Source organism: Chelonia mydas, chromosome 6 (genome assembly GCF_015237465.2).
Source record: "Chelonia mydas isolate rCheMyd1 chromosome 6, rCheMyd1.pri.v2, whole genome shotgun sequence".
NCBI classification, from domain to species: domain Eukaryota; kingdom Metazoa; phylum Chordata; order Testudines; family Cheloniidae; genus Chelonia; species Chelonia mydas.
This window is the reverse complement of record NC_051246.2, coordinates 107,241,846-107,265,531: the sequence shown is the minus strand read 5'-3', so window position 1 is coordinate 107,265,531 and position 23,686 is coordinate 107,241,846. Positions and strand designations below refer to the sequence as shown.

At 41.3% G+C, this 23,686-nt stretch overlaps 1 long non-coding RNA gene across 1 annotated transcript in view; it reads right to left on the bottom strand.

The window, feature by feature from the left end:
• The window catches only part of LOC114020651, a 241,056-nt gene that overhangs the window by 165,943 nt on the left and 51,427 nt on the right, over positions 1 to 23,686 (bottom strand). The window contains exons 5-6 of the long non-coding RNA XR_006291754.1: positions 11,586 to 12,055; positions 9,956 to 10,108 (exon numbers count right to left, since the gene is read on the bottom strand). This is a non-coding gene — a long non-coding RNA (uncharacterized LOC114020651). The remainder of the gene's footprint in view (positions 1 to 9,955; positions 10,109 to 11,585; positions 12,056 to 23,686) is intronic.

Here is a 23,686-nt window from a genome sequence, read left to right as displayed (position 1 = left end):
CAACTACACGTACAAAAAGATGGGGGTTCTAAATTAGCTGTTACAACTCAAGAAAGAGATCCTGGAGTCATCGTGGATAGTTCTCAGAAAACATCTGCTCAATGTACAGCGGCAATCAAAAAAGCTAACAAAATGCTGGGAACTATTAAGAAAGGAATAGATAATAAGACAGAAAATATCATAATGCCACCATATAAATCTATGGTACATCCACACCATGAATAGTGTATGCAGTTCTAGTCATTCCATCTCAAAAAAGGTATATTAGAATTGGAAAAGATACAGAGATGGGCAATAAAAATGATTAGGGGTATGGAACAGCTTCCATATAGGAGAGGTTAAAAAGACTGGGACTGTTCAGTTTAGAAAATAAATGACTTGGGGAGACATGACAGAGGTCTATACAATCATGAATGCTGTGGAGAAAGTGAATAATGAAGTGTTATTTATCCCTTCACATAACACAAGAATGATGGATCACCCAATGAAATTAATTGGGAGCAGGTTTAAAACAAACATAAAGAAATACGTCTTCACACAACGCACAGTCAACCTGTGGAACTCATTGCCAGAGGATGTTGTGAAGGCCAAAAGTATAACTGGTTAAAAAAAAATTAGATACATTCATGGAAGGTAGTTCCATTAATGACTATTCACCAAGATGATCAGGGATGCAACCCCCATGCTCTGGGTGTCCCTAAACACCTGACTGCCAGAAGTTGGGACTTGACGACAGGGGATGGATCACTTGATAATTGCCCTGTTCTGTTCATTCCCTCTGAATCATCTGGACCTGATCTTTTGCCTGACCCCATAGGGCCATTCTGATGTTCTTAAATCTGAAACTATATCTCAGGTGCGGAAGAACCCCCCCAAGCATTCCTTCAATCTGTGAGGACAAGCCACCCGCAGGCTTGATCTTATAAGAAGGGATTTCAGACAGACTGGTTGAAAATGCTGTGGAAAAAAAACACAGGGTAAGCTATCTGGTAGGACGTAAGGGAATGCCTTGTAAGTTAAGTTTAGGTTGTAGAAAGTATGTTATGATTTTTTGTTTCCAATATTTTCACTCTATCACTTGAAACTGTATTCTTTGATAATAAACTTATTCTTGTGCTCACTATATGTATATAAAAAACTGCTGTGTGTTAAGTAAAGTGGTGATCTCGAATTTAATCTCACAAGCTGGGGTGTACTGTTCCTTTGGAAACAGCGGATATAAGAGTTCTGTGACTGTTCAGTGGAATAGGGGCTGAGCTCTCCAGATGGACGCTCAGAGGACTCGGGAACTGGTGTGTGCCTGTCGTTAACCTGTACAGAGAAAGCGAGGCCTGCAATGCTGTGCTTATGTTACCAGCAGCTCGTGGTTTAAGGGCACTGATCCATAGCAGGCACAGACAAGACTGCCTCACGCTAAGAGCCAATGGTGGCAAGGTGCCTCTCAACCCTAGGTACTGCTGGGTAGCGTGACATATATAGAATTGTTTCATTGAATCTGAGTTCAGCCAGGGGTCAAAACTGGGGGGATGTAGGGTTCAATTCACAGGAGCTGTGTAGCATACTCCAGATGCTGCCAACAGTATAGTAGCACAGTGCTCCACATCTTCCCATTCTGCCATAGGAGTGTTTTGTTCTGTATTTTAAAATGTCTCATTAGCTGTTTCTAGCCACACCCACTGGCTACTACAAACAGTTTCCTGGTGACAGAATGGCCTGACAATATTAACTTACACAGCTCAATTTCATAGTACTTAGCCCTTTCTGGACCTTTTTTTATACAAAGGATAGCATATGGCCCTTTGTTAATAATATGCCTTTTCTTTGATGTGATATGAATAAATAAATCCTCAAACACAATTACATTTATAAATAATACAAAAGTGATATGTGATCAAAAGTATTTATTATGCAGTAACTGCCGCGTTAGGAAAAATCCAAGCTATATAAAGATATGATATCTATTTTTTTAAAAGGTATTAACCATTTCAGTGGCCAAGTTAAACAAGATACATTTAGGGCTAAATTGGCCTCCTTCCTAAGCTTCATAAAATCACACATATGTGCTCCAGGGAGAGAGATAATGCAACCCTAATTGTGTCTTGTTGAACTTGGACATTTAGATGGCTAACCCTTTACTAACTTGGTCCTTTTTATATATTAATAACTGTTCCAAATGGTGTCTTTTCTTATTAGAGTGTCATTCTGTCAGCAATTTGGGCCTGATGAAAAAGACCACGAGGCAGTGAGGCAAAGCAGACTTGGCAAGATAGAGAACATGTGACCCCCAGCAACAGCCTTTGTTAATTTATTATAAATACCTTGGAGTTTTGGGGTTTTTTAAAATTTCTTTTCAAGATAACGTCTAAAAAAATAACCCTTCCCCCCCATCTCTCTCTCTCTCACACACACACACCCCCTACTCCAAACAGAGACAATGCAGTGATCTACTGTATAAAGTGGCATTGCTTCTCCAAAAAAAGATGTCATAGTTTCAGCCGGTGGAACAGTCAGAGTGGCTGAACATTCCTAGTAGTGTCATAAAGATACAACGCTTAGCTCTTATTTCAGATTTATTTTTGACCCTTTTTATCCACTGTTCTCAAAACAGTTTACAAAGGTGGCTCAGTATGTGTTATCTCCATGTCACAGATAGTGGAAGTGCTGCAGTACCTAGGGTGGAGAGGATTCTGCCTAAGGTTATACACCAGGTTAAATGCAGAACTAGGAACAGAACCTTTCCGTGTTCTATCCTCTAAACAGGTGTTTCTTGTCTTTTCCAAAGTGTGACCCCACGTTACCGCAGACAGAAATTTTGAGACCCTCCTCTCATCTAGCCATAAAGAGGGTGATTGCAACAAACCTTCCCACTGATCTGTTCATGACCCATTTGGACTCTCAGCCCCCAGACTGAGAACCCATTCATTAGACCATGTAGACTCAAGTACTTATTACTTTTGTGCATGATTGACTTTTCCTAACTTGGCTGCATTTTATCACCTTTTTGTTCAAACAATTTACTCTGTCAAATAAAGCAGGTGGCCCCAACCCTGTCATATCAGTCATGATACTGACTTCAACTAGTTTACACATGTGAGCAGAGCTGGTCATACCCTGCTAAAGGGCAAGCATAGCAGTTTTAATTTCATGATGAGCATTACTAATTGCAAAACCAAAACTTGATAGGCCTAATTTTTGGCCTTCCAGCCTCAATAGTGTCATCTATAAGTTATGACGACTGCCTGACTCATTTGTAACCTAAGAACAAATTGGTGAATATTCATAATATTATTATTATTTAATAATTATAGTGCCCAAGCAAGATCAGGGCCCATTGTGCAAGGAGCTGGAGAAAAAACACATGAAGATACAGTCTCTGCCCCAACAATCCTGAACAATCTAAAAGTTTGACTCCATAAAGCAATTTCGCCCCATTATAATTATAATGCTCAACATTAATATAGCACTTTTCCTTCAAGATTGTCAAAATGCTTTACAAACATATGCAAGCTTCACAATAAACCTGTCTTTCAAAACAGGTAATTATGATGCTCCCCATTTTACAGACAGAGAAACTGAGGCAGAGAGGAATTTAAGCCAACAGTTTCTAAATTTAGGTGCACAGCTTGAGATACCTGGGACCTGATTTTCTGAAGTTTTGAGCACCCTCACACCCATAGACCTCAGATGGAGTTGTGGTGCTCAGCATCTGGGAGTCTGGTCCAAGTTTCTTCAAGCTTCCCAAGATTAGTGGATACCTGAAAACGTTGACTTAAGAGACAAGCCCAAGATTCACTGTCAGAGCCAGGACCAAGAGCCAGGGTTCCTGCCCCATAAGCCTGTTCTTTAACTACAAAACCCTTATTGCTTCATTACGTGAACATTATACCTAGGACCACACAGCTTGAACCATTTATTCATTATGTTGTTTTGGAAATTGCAGGTGCAAAGCATCTCTACCACTTAAGGCATCTGTCCTCTGATGCTCAATGCAAGTTATGTGCAACCATGGGCAGAATTTGATCCTATAGGTGAAAGTCACCCAAGGTCAGAGGGGCTCACCAAAGCCCATCCACTCCACTTAAGCCCTGCTTTCGTCATCTGCATGTGACAGGTATGGAGGATGCCATTAGGGCAGGTAAGAGGAGAGTGGCCCCAAACCCCCACAGATATAGAGGAGCAATAGCCATTGGTATACAGCAGCTTCTCACAGTGTGTGCAACCTGAGGTTGTAGTGTAGCCCCTTTGGAGGCTACTATTGTAACCTATTCTATACTGGGGCATTGGTCCAGTACTGATTTAAAGAGAAGAGTGCCACCTACTGAATCACCAATACCAATTACAGTACCAGTTCCAGCTGCCTGGGATAATGTATTCCAGTCGAAGGCACTGACACAGCCTGACATCTGAAATGAAGCAAACAAGTTGCTCTGGGTCTGAGCATGAACGTAAAAAAAAATTCATGAAATGAAAAATAGAAGTGTAAGATCATAGAGCAGATGTTGCTAAGTGTTGGTAAGCAGTACAATACATGCATGTGACTGCATTGCATACGTCAGCTGCTGAAGCAAGAATATCCACACCAGAGACACAGAACTATAACGTTCAGTGGACTAGGAGAAAAGCAGGAGCTAGGAACTCCTGTCCCAGAGGGCTAAAATCCCCCACAACCATTCATAGTGGGGTTGCTGAAGCTAGCTGGAGAAGAGGGTACACATATTCTGTCTGACACTGTGAAAGAAACATGTAGAGATTAAGATACACTTTAAAAAACACCACTTTTCTTTCTGCTGTTTTCATCTTTGGCTCCATCAGTCTGTCTGCAGGCGAACACATGACTATTCTGCAGCTGCTAGGCTTGCACTGCTGAAATACTACTGACTCTACTCCCAGTACACAATGTAGGTGCTGTGTTATTTATAGCCATAACCCAAATCATGCAAAAATGACTTTTTCCAAATAGAACCCAGTGTGTGGCATAGTGCCACATATGCATCCATGTCTAAAAATACATACACGACTTACCTTGAAAAAACCCAACTAGCTTAATTTTCACTGCAATGTCCTGCTCATTTCCTAAAATAATATGGAATTTAGACCATTAGCAATATGTGTACCTCAAACATTTTCAAAAAGCATTGTAAGAAAAATAAACCAGAAGCAAAATGGTTAAACATGTTATTATTCATGTTGCATTCATAGTAAATTGCATAATAGTTTTCATGTCTTAATTACTTAAATTTTATATTGAGCTATAGTGATATTATCTCTCTTTTTGTCTCCACACAATTGTATTTTATAATAGCTTTTATTAGGGCTTACATGAATGGAATTTAAAATGAATGCATCATTTCTGTTACTTGTGCAGTTGAGAAAAGAGAGCACTTTTCTGATATTTGGCATGAAAAGTGCTTTCCTTTGTGTTTTATGACATATCGCAAATTGTATTAGTTGGGGACATATTTTGAACTAAGAGGAATAGAGAACAGTTCTGTCGCTTATAGTAACTCCCTCTTAACGTGAAAGAGGGTGTGAAGTTCAGTGTATGAAGTGGGGGGGAAATCCCCCAGGAAAGGCTTGATCCTGAATGAAATCAAAGACAAAACGTCCATTAATTCAATGGGAGAAAAATTGAGCCCTCAGAGTTCCATCTAGTTAAATAGACTATACATTAAAGCAGTCTGTTTGTCTACTCCCTGGCTTCATGTCCTTGCCCATCCCCTCTCATGCATCAATCTATCTGCTCCACCAGCAATGTCAGCCTTGATACCCTCACAAATGTCTCTGGAATTTTTTCCATGTCATTCTTTATGTTTGGGACACCTTCTTCAAGCCAACTTACTCACCTCATTCAAATCCCTATTAAAGACTCACATCTGCCACCCCACCTACACTCAATGTGTAGGGTGGATGTAAAGAAAAATATTTGTTTGAAATCGTTAACTATCAAGACCTGTATATGCTTTAACAAATAACTGTCTAATCTTATTACTGTCATTCTTACCCTTCCTCACAAGGTATTTCAAATAAAAAAAAATCAAAGGCATTTTAGGTATATTTACATATTAGAAATTTTTGACATGTATTTTTTGGACTTGGAGGGGTGACATTGGGGCTATTAACTAGAGGAAGAAATGTAAAGTAACCCATTGGTATGTATAAGATGTTTTGTTTATTACTTTGATCAGAAACCAGTAACAGACTCTAAAAAAAATAAGGTCCAATCCTGCTGTCCTTACTTGGGCAAAACTCCTATGTATGGCAGTTAACTGAAGATTTCGCTCAGAAAGGACTGCAACATCAAGCCCATAGTACAGCAAGCAAAGACCATTGTTCCACAGTATAGATGAACAAATGAACAAAGGATGGCTACCAAACAAAGTTTATCTCCATAGGAATATATATGGGTGATCCTCCAACTCCACATCCAAACTTAGGGTGAGATTTTGTCCTTAGTTATCCCTATCTGTAACGGAAGGGCAGAATTTATCCTTTAAGCCCTTTTACAAAGCCCAGTGCTGTGAAATCTCAAGCTATTATTTTCTTACTTTACCTATCTCAGCACTTTTAGCAAATCCTAGAACCTGCCTAGTGATTCCATTCAGTCCCTCCATCGGTTTTGCTAAGTGCAATGCCTTCTGCATTGATCTCCAGGAATAGTCATTCATTCTGAGCTTTTTTATTCCAAGGACTGGTTCTTTTTTTTCCCCCCTCTCTTTTTTATTAACATGTCCACACTGTTACTAAACATAAAGGGTTTCTCAAGGAACCAATTTTACCACATTTGTTTGGGTGTTATATGGATGTTCGGAATGGAAATCAAGAGTACAAAAATAGATTTTGTTGATTTATGAGACAGTCCTGTTTTCAATTCACCATCAGTATGTGCAGACACGATGCAGTCAAGAAATGAAGCATCTGGTTCCCCCAGGTTTCATTTATGAACTTTAGCACCAGATGTAAATCATTCATAAAATCCCAAAGTGTTGGAAGGGTCTCTTCCTTCATTTTAACAAACATATACTCCAAGTACTGTACCTAACACTTCACATAATTTGTTATAAACGATGGGATCTGAATTTTAACGTCTTCCAGAAATAAATTTTCAAGGGGGAAAAAAAATAAAACAGGTGATTGTGGCAATCCTAATTTCTAACCGTGAATTCTCTTTGAAACCAAAAGATGTCACTTTAAGTTATTATATCCAAAGTCTACATGTTATTCCCTGCATGCTTTGAGAGAGAACAAACCTATTAGCCTGTAACTATTCCTCCCCAAATCCTTTCCATTAGTGTCACATCCATGTCAATAAACAGCGATTCAATATCAAATCTGAATAGCTGCCTTGGTCTCATCTGCCAGTCGCCCTCCCTCTCGTCTTTCAAATCCCTGCTTGACTCACACTTGTTCACACAGCCCCCTCCTCCCATCATTCATAATCCCCACAACCTCCCTCCCCAGAACAGTTGTGTCTGTTGCACTGCATCTGGGTGTTGAACACAACAGGACAACTCACAGGTGAAAAGTTAAGCACATGCATAAGTGACTGTAGGATACGGGTCTGAGACTGTAAGCGATTTGGGGCAGGGAAACCTGTCTCCTCCCATGTGTATAAAAATCCTTGCAGTGCTCCACACAGGATTTAAATCCAATGCTATTATTAACAACAAATGGTTTCTCCTGGCTCTTGCATGACATTATCCAGAAATATCAGGCATGCATTTCACATATTCAGGATGTTCATACTGTATTCAGAGTTGGGCAAATCCTGATTGCTGGGAAGGTGCTGAGCAGATGCACGGGTGGAGGTGGCAGGAGGAATCCTCTATGAAGACTACTGCAATCCAATGGCCAGAATGGCCTCTGCTGGCCTTTACATGGGGGAATCAGAAAAAATAGGAGCATCCAGATAGCAGTGGATCCTCTGTCACTGCTCTCAGTCTGCCCCTGGTGCACCTCCTACACCCAAAACCTGCCCTCTTTCTCCTTGCACAGTAGAACCCACTGGTACCATTGCCAGGACCTTAGAGGCATGGACCTAATTTTCCCCTGTGTACAGACATATGGTATGGCACATATACACAATGTATATAGTATATTATTACTAATATGTACCGTGACAGACTATACCCTTGTGTTCACACCCTACGCACTATTGTAATAGTATTTGTAGAAGGTTTGTCTTGTGAGGTGTCATTTAAAAAACTCAATTTGCTGATCAATAATATCATGGCGCAATGCACATAGAAACACTATATGTGACGTTATGACCATAAGCTGAAATAATGACTGAAGTATGTTTCCCAGATAAGTCTGGAGAGTGGCCAAACCAGTTCCTCAGAGACAAAGGGCAAGCTGACATCTCAGCCAGGTGTCAATAAGGCTGATGAACCATTATCTGCTAAGTGTCCATTCTTTGGCATGAAAGGGGACAGGGACAAAAATCTACATTTTAGCGAAGAAGCAGCATGGAGTTTCCTTTTGCCACATAGGAAAAGGATGTGTCTCAGCTGGAAGTGTTTTTCAATAGAGGGACTGAAACCATAGAAAGGATGGACAAACACTCCACGGCACCCCTCTCTTTCTCCTTCCCCATCACAGTCACCTCAACTGAGATGACAAAAGGAAACAATCTTTAGTCTCTGGAGGAGGGGTCCTGACCTGGGAGTTTGTACAGAGTCAGTAATCTGCTGGAGCATGTGGTGAGAAAGTTTGTTTTGCAACTAAGATAGTTTCTCAAGTAAATACTAGTAAATATTTTATCTTTATTTTTCTTGTAACCATTTCTGAATTTTATGCCTCATTACTTATACTCACTTAAAATCTCTCTCTTTATAGCTAATAAACTTGTTTTACTGTTTTATCTAATCCAGTGTGTTTAAATTGGAGTGACAACAATAAACTGGCATATTAGTCCCTTAAAAGGAATAACGGAGTTAATATATTTGTATTATCGAGGAGAGGGCTGGGCAGTACAGGACATACATTTCTAGGGGAAGATCCGGGACTGGGGATGTGTTGGGGTCACCCTGCAATATAATCAAAACTGGTGAGAGCTAGGGTGCAGCTGTCAGTTTGCAGTTACACACAGACACTCGGGATGCGGCTTGCATGCTGGAAGGCTGTTTGCAAGCATCCCAGTGGGAGCTACTATTGCAAGGCACTGTAAAGCACCCCAGGTTGCAAGACAGGGTTGACAGAGTTCTCCCCTATTCTGGGCTGGTACAGTTCCATACACCTCCTTGTAAATTATCCCCAAGACATTTCCCTTATGAGCTTCAGCAACAATATCATCTGACATTTATTTATTGCCATTTCTATAGTGCTCATCACTACAGTATCTAAGCATCTATAGCCTTTGATATGATAACATTCAACTCCAAGAGTTATATGAAATTAGGGAGAACCCCCTCAGCCATGCAGCCTACCCATGTGGACAGTTGCTACTATAGCCAATGGTTTATAGTATTAATTGTGGAGAGATTGTTTGGATGCCCTAAACATTTGGGAAGAGAAGTATTCTTTTCATTCTGTCTCAGGCTTGGACCCCTCCATAATCCCCAGTTATTCAACCTCTGCACTGGGGATAAGAATTTCTCCTTAAAGTACATAAAAGGATCTCTTCACCCACAATTAAAATGCAATGTTCTCTGAGGTGAAACACCGCACATGTTTAGCAATGTGAACAGCAACACTGCACTACAGTTTACAGCAATAAATGAAGAATACTGCATCTAATTGAAACTTCAGGGGAGATTTAGGTGCAATATTATGTACCCAAGTTGAAATTTGGCCTGAATATTGGCCTTAACATCTCTATTCTTAAGGAATGCGATATGAGAATTTTTAATGATCAGCATCTCACTTTCATGCATTGTCCAAAACACTCCATTTCTAGGAACACAAGGTTCTTTAGCACCATTCAGGGACATTGGTTTTGGGGAAAAGAGCCACTTACAGAATCACCAGCACCACTTCCTGTGTCCTGAAGATGCTCTATCTTGCCTTACACACCAACTGATTCAGTGGTTCCCAGTTACAACCACTTTTGCACAAATCCTTTACCACCGAACTCCACTGGGCACAACAGAGCTGAGCTCCAGGATCTGGCCTAGAATGTTGTAAGATTATTACAATTAGGCGGTGATCAAAGAATGGGAAAATGATTTCATGAAAAACTTCAAAGTGGCTCAGAGGGTTCAGAATGGGCCTCTTTTCCAGTGCCTCCAACATTTGCTGTGATATTTCTTACCTACATGTTTACTGAAATTGATTTTAAAATCATGTTTGACTTACTGAAAATCCCAGTTTTCTGCAAGGAAATTCAGCTTTTGGTAAACAAAAAATTTCAAAAACAATTCTGATTAAATGTATAATAGAAAATTTCACAAAAGATGGAAAATTTCAATGGTGTTGACAATTTTTCCTGAAGTTTTGGGTTTTATTTAAGAAAAGATCATTTTTGATGACAAAAATGTTGATAAGAAATTTTGATCAGCTTTCTTTATAATGTTTAATGGAGGAAACCCCCACATAGCTCCAAATTCATCCCGTGTCAACAGAAGTGGACTGGCAAATTTTCAGGAATTACTGCAGTATGTTATGCACCCAACTTCACACCAGTATCATTTTATTTGAAAGAAGCTGATTCCAAAATTCCCTCCCTCTCCCTACACATATTGTTGGAAATCTGGACTCATACATGTATTTAGGTAGATAATTAACAATATTCCATTCTTTCTGATGCCCTGTGTATCTCTGTATTATCTTGTAATATGAGGCCAGATTCTGAAAGCCATATTCATGTTAAGTAGTATGTTACTCCTTGAGTAGTCCCCACTGATTTCAATTTCAAAATGAGGCTACTTATGAAGTAAGATACTACTCATTGTAAGTGAGGGTTTCAAATCTGGCCCTTACATTGTAAACAGAGTGGCATATACTTATAACATTTAAATGATATGGCATTTATATTTTGTCCTCAGAATTTGTTGTAAATGTCAACATATTTCCAATGTATGCATAACTATTGCACACCTTCAAAAGATATTTTACCTCACTTTGCATTCTTTCTTTATCTACATTGACAATCCATGCAAGGGGAAGGGAAAATACCAGAATCCAAATGAGCCTGATGGAGGGATTTTGTTCAGACAAATGACTAATGTCATGCCCGCTATTCGAGAAGCGCTGTTAATTATTTTATTCCCCTTCCCACCATGTCAGAGGCTGCAGATTGAGCCTTTCAAAGCTCCACAGACAGAACTGGCAGTCTCATCCCTGTTCCACAGTGCTTGGGTGGTCTCTCTCAAACTCACCAGGACAGGAATACCACCACCTTGATCCATAATGGGATCATCCATTTCAGTTGTCTGCTCAGGCTTCCCAGACTAATGATTTATTTGCAGAGGTAAAGCCAGGGAACTCCTCCCACCCACCCCCACCACAAACACAGACACACACACTTTTTTAAACTGGTCAAAATGTTCCGTAACTTCCCAGTGGGGAATGGGTTCCCCCCTCCCTCTTGTATATATTTATATGGTTTCCATTATCATTTGATAAATGTGTTATGACACACTATTTACCTCAGCCTGCAGCTCTGGGGAACTTTGAGTAGCTCCCTTTCACACCTCTGCCACCCACTAGGAATTTCACAGATAAATCATAGTCCCAGATTAAGACAATGCAGTTTAGTGCTGAAAAGGGAGAAGAGATTCAAGATCAGGTTCACTGGAAGAGCCTCTGGCTTCAGTTCTCTCTCTGCTTCTGTTAGATGCATAGAAGCTGCTTCTCAGTCCATGGTGGAGTCTCTGTTTCAGTTGGCCATGTTTGGTCTCCCAGGGGCAGGGTGATGTTTTCTATCTGCTGCTATGATTCACCATCCTTGCAGCCTCCAGAGAAACACTCTGGATACAGTCTTGGTATAAGTGGGAGCAAGTGCAGGGAAATCAATAGCATTGTACCCATTTATACCATGGTTGAATTTAGCCTTTTGTGTCCAAGAGCAGGAAGTCTGGCTGCAAGTACAATATAAAGGATCTGAGACAAAATCTTCCTGTTGAAAAGAAATATATATTTAACTCAATAATCAAATAATTCTTTGTAATGCTTATTCAATAATCTATAACAATCAGAAAGTCTCATGTATTTTTCTGTGTGACCATCTGCCCTCAAACTGGTGACGAAATAAACATCACTGTGGCAACAACAACAGTTGTCTACATGAAATAGTGGAAACAGGGAAATGTTTGATGCAATTTTAACTTTTTTTTAAAATGAGATTTGGCAATGGAAAACCAGAGGGACAGCACCATAATCCAGGTCTCAAAAGTGACTAGAGGTTTGGGAGACTCAGTTTGTGGGGGGCCCAACCTGAGACCTCTTAAAGAAGCCTTGGTATGCAAACTTAGGCATTGCAATGCTGAGTGTCTAGAAAAATCAGAGGAACCACATTGCAATACACAAAATCTGAGTTAGGTGCCTAGGCTCCCTACACAATGCATGGGTAGAGAGAGTTGCCTAAGAATGTGATCCACCAAAGCCAGCTTTCTAGGTGGGGAGCTGCTAACCTAGTCAACGGGAAATACTGAAGACAGATGTGCCCTAAGCCCCACCCCTTTCTTGGAGATAGGTGACCTAAGTTTAGGCTGCTGGAAGATGCCTAGTTCTGTTAAGCAATGCACGAACATGAACCTAAGGCATTTCTTAAGAGAATGAGTTAGGCACCTGCCCCCACCACATAAAATGGCCAGAGGAGGAAGTGTCCACCTCCTCCAGCCAGATTTTGAATGGGATTGGATTCAGCATGCAGTCTCTGAGTATGCCTACCAGATTGGGCCCTTCCACTTAGGTAGCCAAACGGCCACCTTTCCCTGGTTCGTGAATTGCTCTGGGGCTTAGGTGGGAGACAGACATCCAACCGCCTAGAGTAAGGTAGCAGTGTGCATGCCCATAGGCAGAAATTTACGTTCCTACAGGGTTTGGTGAGAGCTTTGGGGATTGCAGTGGAGCCAAAACTGGGACTTGGGCACCTAAACCCAGCCTGCAAGAGAGTAAAGTGCTCAGTGACCTTCTGTATCAGCAGTTCTAATCTCCAGCCTCTATTTGGAGATAGAGTGGCCTGTACTTGTTCCTAGGTTATTTTGACATTGTACGGTGGCAAAGAGTAAAACAACAGCTCTTTAAATAGCAGAGCTGGCTTTGCAGATGCAGCAGCAGCAGTTAGTCAGCTGCCACGTGGCTAAAAGAATGTCCATTCTTTCCCCTCCAGAGTCTGTTTCTGTTTATCCGAATTAGGATGAAAGATAATTGTGCCTATGGATATGTCTACACTGCAGTTAAAACCCCATGGCTGGCCAGTGTCAGCTGACTTGGGCTTGCAGGGCGGATTAATTGAAGTGTAGATGTTTGGGCTGAGGCTGAAGCCCAGGCTATGGGATCCCACAAGGTGGGAGGGTCCTAGACTTTGGACTCCAGCCTGAACCTGTACGTCTACACCACAATTAAACAGCCTCTTCAGCCCCTTAGCCCGATCCCTGCAAGCCTGAGTCAGCTGACATGGGCTAGCCATGCGTATTTAATTGCAGTGTAGACACACCCTATATTTTTTAGCACCAACCCCCCAAAAAGTGGAAAGTAGGTTCTTCCCTATGAACATAGGTCTACAGTAAAAAAAACCAAAAAAAAAAAAAAACCCAACCCAACAATATATTCTCCTGCATTTGAACACTAACAAAATAGTTTGGCAAATCTCTGTCAGAAATAAAATTTAGAAATATGAGCTAGATAATGAATGGGATGATACATCATGCCAGGTTATATTAATAGATGGTGTTATGCAACAAAAACAATATGCCAGTGTAAGTAGGTGTGATGTATTATAAAGATGATACTTCAAGCTTAAGCAACAGTAAAAGAAAAAAAAGCACTACCAAATCAATCATGGCTAAAAAGTAGTTAGTGGTACAAATATAATTAACTGAGGACTCATCATCTGACTCAGTTAATAACTCATGTGGCAAGTGTGGCTATTCTGAATGACAAGTCATATTTCTATATTTCTGAGTCCAGATTGCTACAGTGTTTGCTGTTGTACCTTTCTGCCTCATCAATGCTATTTTAAAAGTATGCACACTCAGCTCATGGTAACAGTGAGAAAAAAAATCAAAATTCTGTTTGATTGCACTAAAAAGAGGAAGTTAAAACAGAGGTTGGAAGCAGCTGGAAACATCACTTGATGTTCCATGACTTTGCTAAGGAAACTCAGAGAAGTTGGTGAATTATATTTATTGTCTTTGTAATATGAAATCCCCACAACCTTGTCAGTGGGTCATCAACCTGTAAGACCATTCACTTTGAAATCTCCAGCTTATGAGCTTTTAACAAGTGGAGAGTAGAGCTGGTGAAAAAATGGAAACCATTCTATGTGAAAATTTTTGCAACATTTTCCCCTGTTTATTTTCCCCCTCAACATTCTAAATGTTGATGAAAAATGTTGTCAAGGTTTTGCAATTTTTGTTTTTAAAAAAAAAAAAATCAACCTGCTTTAATGTACAGAATAACCAGGCACTCAGAGACCATGTTATAAAAGGCTTGATTAGATTATTTAATCAAATCTAGATTTCTTACTAAATCTAAGAAAAAAGGACAATGGAACACCTGACGGATAATTCTACTCTAAAGATTTTGAACTATTAAAAAAAATATTTTTAACAAATATTACCAGGATCATATTCACCTGATTAAAAATGACTTCCTGGCACTGGGTCACACGTGTGAGCTGGGTCATTTTGTGTGCTTGCCTCTCCCTATATAGTCAGGTAAGTGGCTTAGCAGTCACACTCCCTGTGGCGATGACTCAGTGCATTGCTTTTCCTGTTTTATTCTATGAAACACACAATATGATGTGACTAACAGCTCATTTTGATGAGTCACGGAGCCAGGAAATGTACAGAAGATATGGTTTTCTGAAAAATGCAGTCCAAAGATCTGCTGGAAAAACAAAGGTTAAAAAAAAAATGCTTGAACTTTTAAACAAAAAACAAAACAAGTCCTACGTAGTGCAAACAAAGTTTCAGATAGTAAAATGTTAGCGTCCAAATTTTTTTGTTGCTGTTACAAGTAGTGTAGCTAGTTGGGTTGAGGGGAAAACCCTTATCCCCTATACCTGTTACAGGTGCCCTCAGTTCAGTCAGACCATCTGGGCTGACATTTTCAAAACTTCCTAGGGGATTTAGACACCCACATTTTAACACAAATTAGAACATGAAAATCTCAGCCTCGTGGTATTTTTTCCATAAAGGGCCAGATTGATTAAACTGGTTCTGGGGAGTGAAAATTACTCCCATTCCTTTCCAACTCTCTTCCCCGCACCCATGGACCCTGTCATCAATATAAAGGGAAGGGTAACAACCTTCCTGTATACAGTACTATAAAATCCCTCCTGGCCAGAAGCACAATATTCTTTTACCTATAAAGGGTTAAGAAGCTCAGGTAACCTGGCTGGCACCTGACCAAAAGGACCAATAAGGGGACAAGATACTTTCAAATCTGGGGGAGGAGGGGGAGGCTTTTGTCTGTCTGTTCTGTGTACTTGCTGGAGAGAGATCAAGAAAGCAAACAATCCAACTCCATTAGAATTAGTAAGTACTAGCAAGAAAATGCGTTAGTTTACTTTAGTTTTGGCTTGTGATTTTCTCTGTGCTGAGAGGAAGGTGTATTTCTGGTTTTTTTCTTTTGTAACTTTAAAGTTTTTGCCCAGAGGGAAATCCTTTGTGTTTTAAATCTGATTGCCCTGTGAGATTAGCTTCCCTTCTAATTTTACAGAGGTGCTTCTTTTACCTTTTTTCTTTCTAATAAAGTTCTGTTTCTTTTAAGAGCCTAACTGATTTCTCTATTGTCCTAAGACCCTGGGGTTTGGGTCTGTGATCACTTTGTAACCAATTGGTTAGGATATTATTCTCAAGCCTCCCAGGAAAGGGGGTATAAGGACTTGGGGGGATAGGAACTCCAAGCGGTCCTTTCCCTGATTCTTTGTTAAATCACGTGGTGGTGGCAGCATACCCTCCAAGGGCAAAGAGTTTGTGCCTTGGGGAAGTTTTACCCTAAGCTAGTAGAAATAAGCTTAGGGGGTCTTTCATGCAGGTCCCCACATCTGTACCCTAGAGTTCAGAGTGGGGAGGGAACCCTGACAGACCCTACAAAGGAGGAACTGCTTTTGTTTGCACCACAGACTTCATAAGAGCCGTGGTTGAGATGATGCACAGAATCAGAGCATCCCCAGCCAGCCAGCCTATGCCCTTATAACTTCCTTGGTCCAAAGCAGCACAGCCTTTTCCACTACTAGGTGGACTTTCTGCCTAGATGGCTCTCCCCCAGGATTGAACTGATTGAATTTAGGCAAATAACCCTCATTACCACTACAAAAGTGATTTTTTCCTCCCTTGGTATTCTACTGTTAATTAAATTCTCTCGTTAGCACTGACCCCCCACTTGGTAAGGCAACTCCCATCTTTTCATGTACTGTGTATATATACCTGCTACTGTATTTTCCACTCCATGCATCTGATGAAGTGGGTTTTAGCCCACAAAAGTTTATGCCCAAATAAATGTGTTAGTCTCTAAGGCGCCACGAGGATTCCTCATTGTTTTTGTTGATACAGACTAACATGGCTACCACTCTGAAACCTGTATGTAGTTTATTCCGTTTGCTGAAATTGTAGCCATGCATGTGTTGTCATTTCTTACATCTATTAAAGTAACAAATTGTGAGCCTATTGCACAAGGTACAATATATACCAGCAGTTCTCAAACTGTGGTTCAGGACCCCAAAGTGGGTCACGACCCCCTTTGAATGGGGTCACAAGGGCTGTCTTAGACTTGCTGGGGCCTGGAGCTGAAGCCCAAGCCCCACTGCCCAGGGCCGAAGCCAAAACCCAAAAGCTCCAGCCCTGGGTGGTGGAGCTCAGGTTGCAGGCCCCTACCTGGGGCTGAAGCCCTTGAGCTTCAGCCTGGCCCCCCTGCCCAGAGTGGTGGGGCTCAGGCTTTGCCCCCCCTACCCAGGGCAGTGGGGCTTGGGAAGGCTCAGGCTTCGGTCCCCACTCCTGGGGTAGTGAAATAATTTTAGTTGTCAGAAGGGGGTCACAGTGCAATGAAGTTTGAGAACCCCTGATCTATATGTATAATGAGATAGTCTCTGCTCTAAAGACTTTATAATCCAAAGAGAAAAGACAAAGGGTGACAAAAAGAAGTGTTATCCATACTGTAAAGATGGGGAACTAAGACATAGAAAGCTTGAGTAAATTGTCCCAGGTCTGTAGCAGAAAACTTCCAAGCCCCACTCTAGTGCTATAACCACAAAATCATTCTTCCTCTCTGACCTGCCTTGTTCGTATACATGGTTATTGATGCTGTGTCCTGAAGTGTTTCTACACAATAGAATCAAACCCCATCTAGACACCAGATGACAATATTTACAATATTTCACACAGTAGTATGGCTTCTTGAAGAATTCTTTAATTTTAATTTTGCTAATCTGTTATAGCCAGGGGAAAAGGCTGATGGAGTATTCATTCTCTCTCCCTCCGCAAGCTACTGGAAGCCCCCTCTGACCATAATGTTATCACCATGCCAAAGGGGAGAGCTGGGAAGATAGTCTATCATCTCCCCTCAGGCCGGTCGCCACCAGCCACTCAAAGAGGAGACCTACAGGGACATTATCTTCTTATTCCACCCTTAGTGGGAAGAGAAGGAGGGTCTGTAAAGAGCTTTCTTTACACCCCATAACCACACCTTGAAGAACTACATAAGATATTTTTTCATTCTCCCTCTCAAAAGGGCTGCTGCCCTTATCCCCACAAGCCAAAGGCCCTCTTTCTGTCCCTTGAATAGGCCAAAAGTGGAGCAGAGAAAGCTGCCCAGCAGCAGCTCAGACATCACCACTTCTACATGGAGAATAAGCAGAAGCTCTGGTGAAGGATTTAGACATCATGGGGCGGACACTAGAGGGGACCCAGCTCTGAGGCAGTGCTTTGGATGGTTAGTCTCTATAGTGCCTGTACTACTCCAGCTGCAGCAGACCAGCTGTGACTGAGGGGGGACAGGCTGTAGAAAGCTCTGTCATCATTGTGGCCCTCTAGCTTCATGAAGTCAATGGCACAACCATGTCAAGCAAAACTCAAAATATTCTATGCATATGTGTGTGGGGTTTTTGCTAAAAATAAGTTACTTATTTGAAAATAACGAAAAGCATGATTTTTAAATGAAATGGCAGCCAACAAAGTGTATGAGGCAAAACTTTCTAATAAATGAGATTTACTGTGAAAAAACATCCAATGATTGCATTTTCAGGGGAAAGGTCATTAGTACTTAGAAAGGAGGTTAATAGAACAATATTAATAGCTTTCTACAGGGCAAAAGAGAGAGATTCAGTATTAATATGAATAAAAAATAAGAATGAGGATGCTCCCTGTTACCAAAGTTATGCTAAAATTCAAAAGGTCATATTCATCCCTTGTGTGGCCAAAAAAATAAAGCATTAAACAGTATAAAATGTTATCCAGTCTTTTCATTGAATGAATTTCACTGAAAATAGCAGGAATAAAGTGATCAAAAATTTTAGCCTGAAGCCAACAATTAGAAGCAATGTTCAAGCTGTATGTTTCTGGGAAGCTTGTAAAGGAAGATTGCTGAAGATAAAACTCAACATGACTCCATTACAGAACTTCTACCAAAGGAAGTTCAGCGGTTCTATCTGGCCAATACATTAGACTAGACTAATTTTCTAAAGCAGTGGAAAACCACCATAGATAAAAATAATGGGCAATATACATTAATAATGATACATTACAGATCTTAATGCTTTTCATCAAGAAGTCTGCAACTGCTTGCAAACAGTCTGAGTGAGCCTCACAAGACCCTGGGAAGTAGGTGAGTATTCCCTTTCTCCCATTCACAGATGGGTAAAACACAGAGAATTGAAACAACTTGTCTAAAGTCACGAAATGACTATAGCTGTTTGAAAAACCATTGGGGGTGAGAGGAAAGTATGAAAAAATTAGATAAACAATTTTTTGAGTTTTTGTTTTAAAAAATCCTTTACATTTTTTTTTCCACTCAAAAAAATCCTTAAAAAAAAAAAATCTCTAAAATGAAATACATTTTCATTTTGGGGTTCTCTCATTTTCCTTTTTGTTTTTTCAATGAACACTTTAAAACAAAACAGATATTTTCAACTGTTACTATGTAAAGGCATTTTTCATCAAAAAAATTTTGAATAAAAAATTTCCACCATCTCTAATAAAGACTCATTGGAAGAACTGGATACAAAAGCCAGGAGCCCTGTCTCTTAGTCTCCTGTTCTGACCATTAACAATGCTGTCTGCCCTAAGATGTTATTAAGAAAAGGAAGGTGGGGGGGGGGGGAAGAGGGGGGAAGAGACAACGACTCTAAAGGTGAATACAAAGATGCTTATTAACTAGTGGCTTGTACACGCGTAAACTATTAGCATGTTTTAACTCCAGGGCTAAGCAGGATCTGTCTAACTAGCAATTCTAGCCTGAATACTCAGCAGCACCACTCTAGGACTTGCAGTGATATAAATTTGCTATTCAAAGGCAAGTTGGAATGAGCGTTAAATGAATGCAATGAAAAGCTGTCCTAGTTTTGATTATTAAATTGTCTTCTTTTGCTTATTGTATCTAAACACTCTAACTTGCTGTATTGTACTCTCACTAATTCAGTTTTACTCTACCATATGCCCTAGACAAGAGAACATGCTTGAGGAGTCACAATCAAGCTAGGAAACACACACATACATATATATATCTTTACAGAAAACTGTACTTGTTGTAAGTCAAAAGTCAGAATTCTTCATTGGGAGAAAGAAGTGAGGAATGTTTCTGCTGAATATTTTAGCTGAAAGACAGAGCAACCAATCCCACTTCTCTGAGGAATGGCACTTCAAAGCAGATGTTTGTAAAGTATTTGGAATGCAGTTTTGTCATGGAATTCAATAAAGGAAATTTCAAGGTGCTAATGTATGTATTTATAATGGTGTGAAATCTATTTTACCATTAATCTACATAGTCCACTAACAGTCAGTCCTCCAAGGAAGAGGTTACCCAATTACTGTGATGTTGGTGCTAATTGTACCAATCAGTCCTTACTCTTGCACTATGCCTTTTATAGGTCAGGAGGAAGCACAGTATTTCAAAGGCTTCCCTTTATAGTGCTTGCAGTGGTCCACATCTGGGAGGACAAAGGTGTTGCCTAGCCTTTGTTTCAGTGAAGTCATGTTGGGTTCATTGCTTTGCTCTACAGGAAAAGACTTTTGGAAGAAATCCTTAGCATAGATCAATCCATGTCATCTTGATGCAGTGCAAAGGACTTAGGCTGGGCAGGTGTCAGGGTAAAGGGAAAAGAATGCCAGTGAACTCCACATAAGTGTTTAATTTTCCCATCAGTAAAGCACAACAGAGTCAAAGCAGGCTGACAAAACAGGGCATTCCAACATCACATGATTCAGAGGAAATGAACAGAACAGGGCAATTATCAAGTGATCCATTCCTTGTCATCCAGTCCCAGCTTCCGGCAGTCAGAGGGTTAGGGACACACAGAGCATGGGGCTGCATCCCTGACCAACTTGGTGAATAGCCATTGTTGGACCTATCATCCATGAACGTATCTAATTCTTTTTGAAATCAGTAATACTCTTGGCTTTCGCAACATCCCCGGCAATGAGTTCCACAGGTTGACTGTGCGTTGTGGGAAGTACTTCCTTATCTTTGTTTTAAACCTGCTGCCTGTTAATTTCATTGGGTGACGCCTGGTTCTTGGGTTATGTGAAGGGGTAAATAACACTTCCCTATTCACTTTCTCCACACCATTCATTATTTTATAAACCTCTATCATATCCCGCCCCCCTTACTCGTCTCTTTTCTAAGATGAACAGTCCCAGTGTTTTTAATCTCTCCTCATACGGAAGCTGTTCCAAATCTTTAATCAGTGCTTAATTTGTACCAGGGCTTGCTAGGATTGAGACCTGGCACCTCTAAGCTTAGACTTGCTCAGTTACGAATGTAAAAAAATAGTTTGAGCCACAGCACCTAATTGTTTGATCCCCAGCACCTCTTTCACTACAAATTAAGCACTGCCCTTAATCATTTTTGTTGCCCTTTTCTGTACCTTTTCCAATTCTAATATGTCTTTTTTGAGACAGGGCAACCAACACTGCACACTGTATTCAAGGTGTGAGCATACCGTGAATTTGCATAGTGGCATTATGATATTTTCTGTCTTATCTATCCCTTTCCTAATGATTCCTAGCATTCTGTTCGCTTCTTTGACTGCCGCTGCAGTTGCGTGGATGTTTTCAGAGAACTATCCATGACGACGCCAAGATCTTTGTTGAGTGGTAACAGCTAATTTAGACACCCATCATTTTGTACGTAAAGTCAGGATTATGTTTTCCAATGTGCATTACTTTGCATTTAACAATTTTGAATTTCATCTGCCATTTTGTTGCCCAGTCACCCAGCTTTGTGAGATCCCTTTGTAACTCTTCACAGTCATCTTTGGACACTGTTTTCTTAGGCCTGGTCTACGCTACGAGTTTATGTCGGATTTAGCAGCGTTAAATCTGAATTAAGCCTGCACCCGTCCACACAACGAAGCCATTTTTTCGACATAAAGGGCTCTTAAAACCAATTTCTATACTTCTCCCCAACGAGGGGATTAGCACTGAAATCGACATTGCCGTTTCGAATTAGGGTTAGTGTGGATGCAATTTGAAAGTATTGGCCTCCAGGAGCTATCCCACAGTGTACCGTTGTGACCCCTCTGGACAGCGCTCTGAACTCAGATGCACTGGCCAGGTGTACAGGAAAAGCCCCAGGAACTTTTGAATCTCATTTCCTGTTTGGCCAGGCGAGCTCATCAGCACAGGTAACCATGCAGTCCCAGAATCAAAAGAGAGCTCGAGGATGGACCCAGCGGGAGGTACTGGATCTGATCGTTGTATGGGGAGAGGAATCCGTGCTTCAGAACTACATTTGAAGAGATGAAATGCCAAAACATTTCAAAAAAATCAGAGGCAATGAGGGACAGAGGCTACATTAGGGACGCAACACAGTGCCGCGTGAAACTTAAGGAGCTCAGACAAGCGCACCAGAAAACCAAAGCATCAAACGGATGCTCCGGAACAGAGCCCCAGACATGCCGCTTCTACACTGAGAATTGCATGAGCTCTACATGCATGCAATTCTAGCGGGGGCCGCTACCACTACCCCACCCCTGCCCGTGGACTCCGATGATGGGGTACTCTCTGCCATGGCTGAGGATTTTACAGATGGGGAAGATGAGGAGGAGGAGGAGGACGACGACGAGCTTGGGGAGAGCAAACAGCTCTCCCCAACAGCCAGGATCTTTTTTATCACCCTGACTGAAATACCCTCCCAACCCAACGAAGCCGGAGAAAGGACCTCTGGTGAGTGTACCTTTTTAAATATAATAATACATGTTATAAAAGCAAGTGTTTTTAATGATTAAGTAGCCCTGAGGACTTGGGATGCATTCGTGGCCAGTACTGCTACGGGAAAAGTCTGTTAACTTGTCTGGGGATGGAGTAGAAATCCTCCAGGGAGATCTCCATGAAGCTCTCCTGGAGGTACTCTTAAAGCCTTTGCAGAAGGTTTCTGGGGAGAGCAGCCTTATTCCGTCCTCCATGGTAGGACACTTTACCATGCCATGCTAGTAGCAAGTAATCTGGTATCACTGCATGACAAAGCCTGGCAGCATATGGTCCCGGTGTTTGCTGGCATTCAGGCAACATCCGTTCTTTATCTCTCTGTGTTATCCTCAGGAGAGTGATATCATTCATGGTAACCTGGTTGAAATAGGTGAATTTGATTAAGGGGACATTCAGAGGTGCCTGTTCCTACTAGGCTGTTTGCCTGTGGCTGAAAAGAAATCCTCCAGTTAGCCATGCGGTGGGAGGGGGGGGCTATTGGCACTGAGCTGTTCACATTTGGCTAGCAGGGATCTTCCCTGATACCAGCCAGGCGGGGGTGGGGGTGGGGTAAGAGGGGAAAAGCGATCATCCCAGAGAATTGGATGGGGGGAGGGGGTTAGTTTGGTTTCTGCTGCTGCCCGTTAACAGGAAAACTGCAGCACTAAACGGCCAACTCAATGGGCTTTGCTTGGTATGGGAAAGGAGGGGGCTGCTGTTATGAAGGTTGCAGAAGCTGAAAGACTATGGCTTACCATGGCTGCCTGCAAGCCGAATTCTGTTGCCCAGCCCTGCGTGTGTGATCTCTAACCCCAAAGATGCAAAATGCAACCTTGTACCAAAATCACTTGTGCTATGTAATGTGAATAGCGTTGTTCACCATGAAAGAGTATAGCCATTGTTCTGTAAAATGTATCTTTTTAAATACTTCACTCCCTTTTTTCCTCCAGCAGCTGCAAATGTTTCAAGCCTCCCTCCTCCATTCCAAAGGCTATCTCAGATAAGGCGGTGAAAACAAACACACGCGTGATGATATGTTCTCTGAGCTCATGCAATCATCCGGCACTGACAGAGCTGTGTGGAGGGACACAATAGCAGAGTATAGGACGGTGGCCGATAAACGTGAGGAGAGGTGGCGGCAGGAAGATCAGAGGAGGCATGAGGAAACACTGGGGCTACTG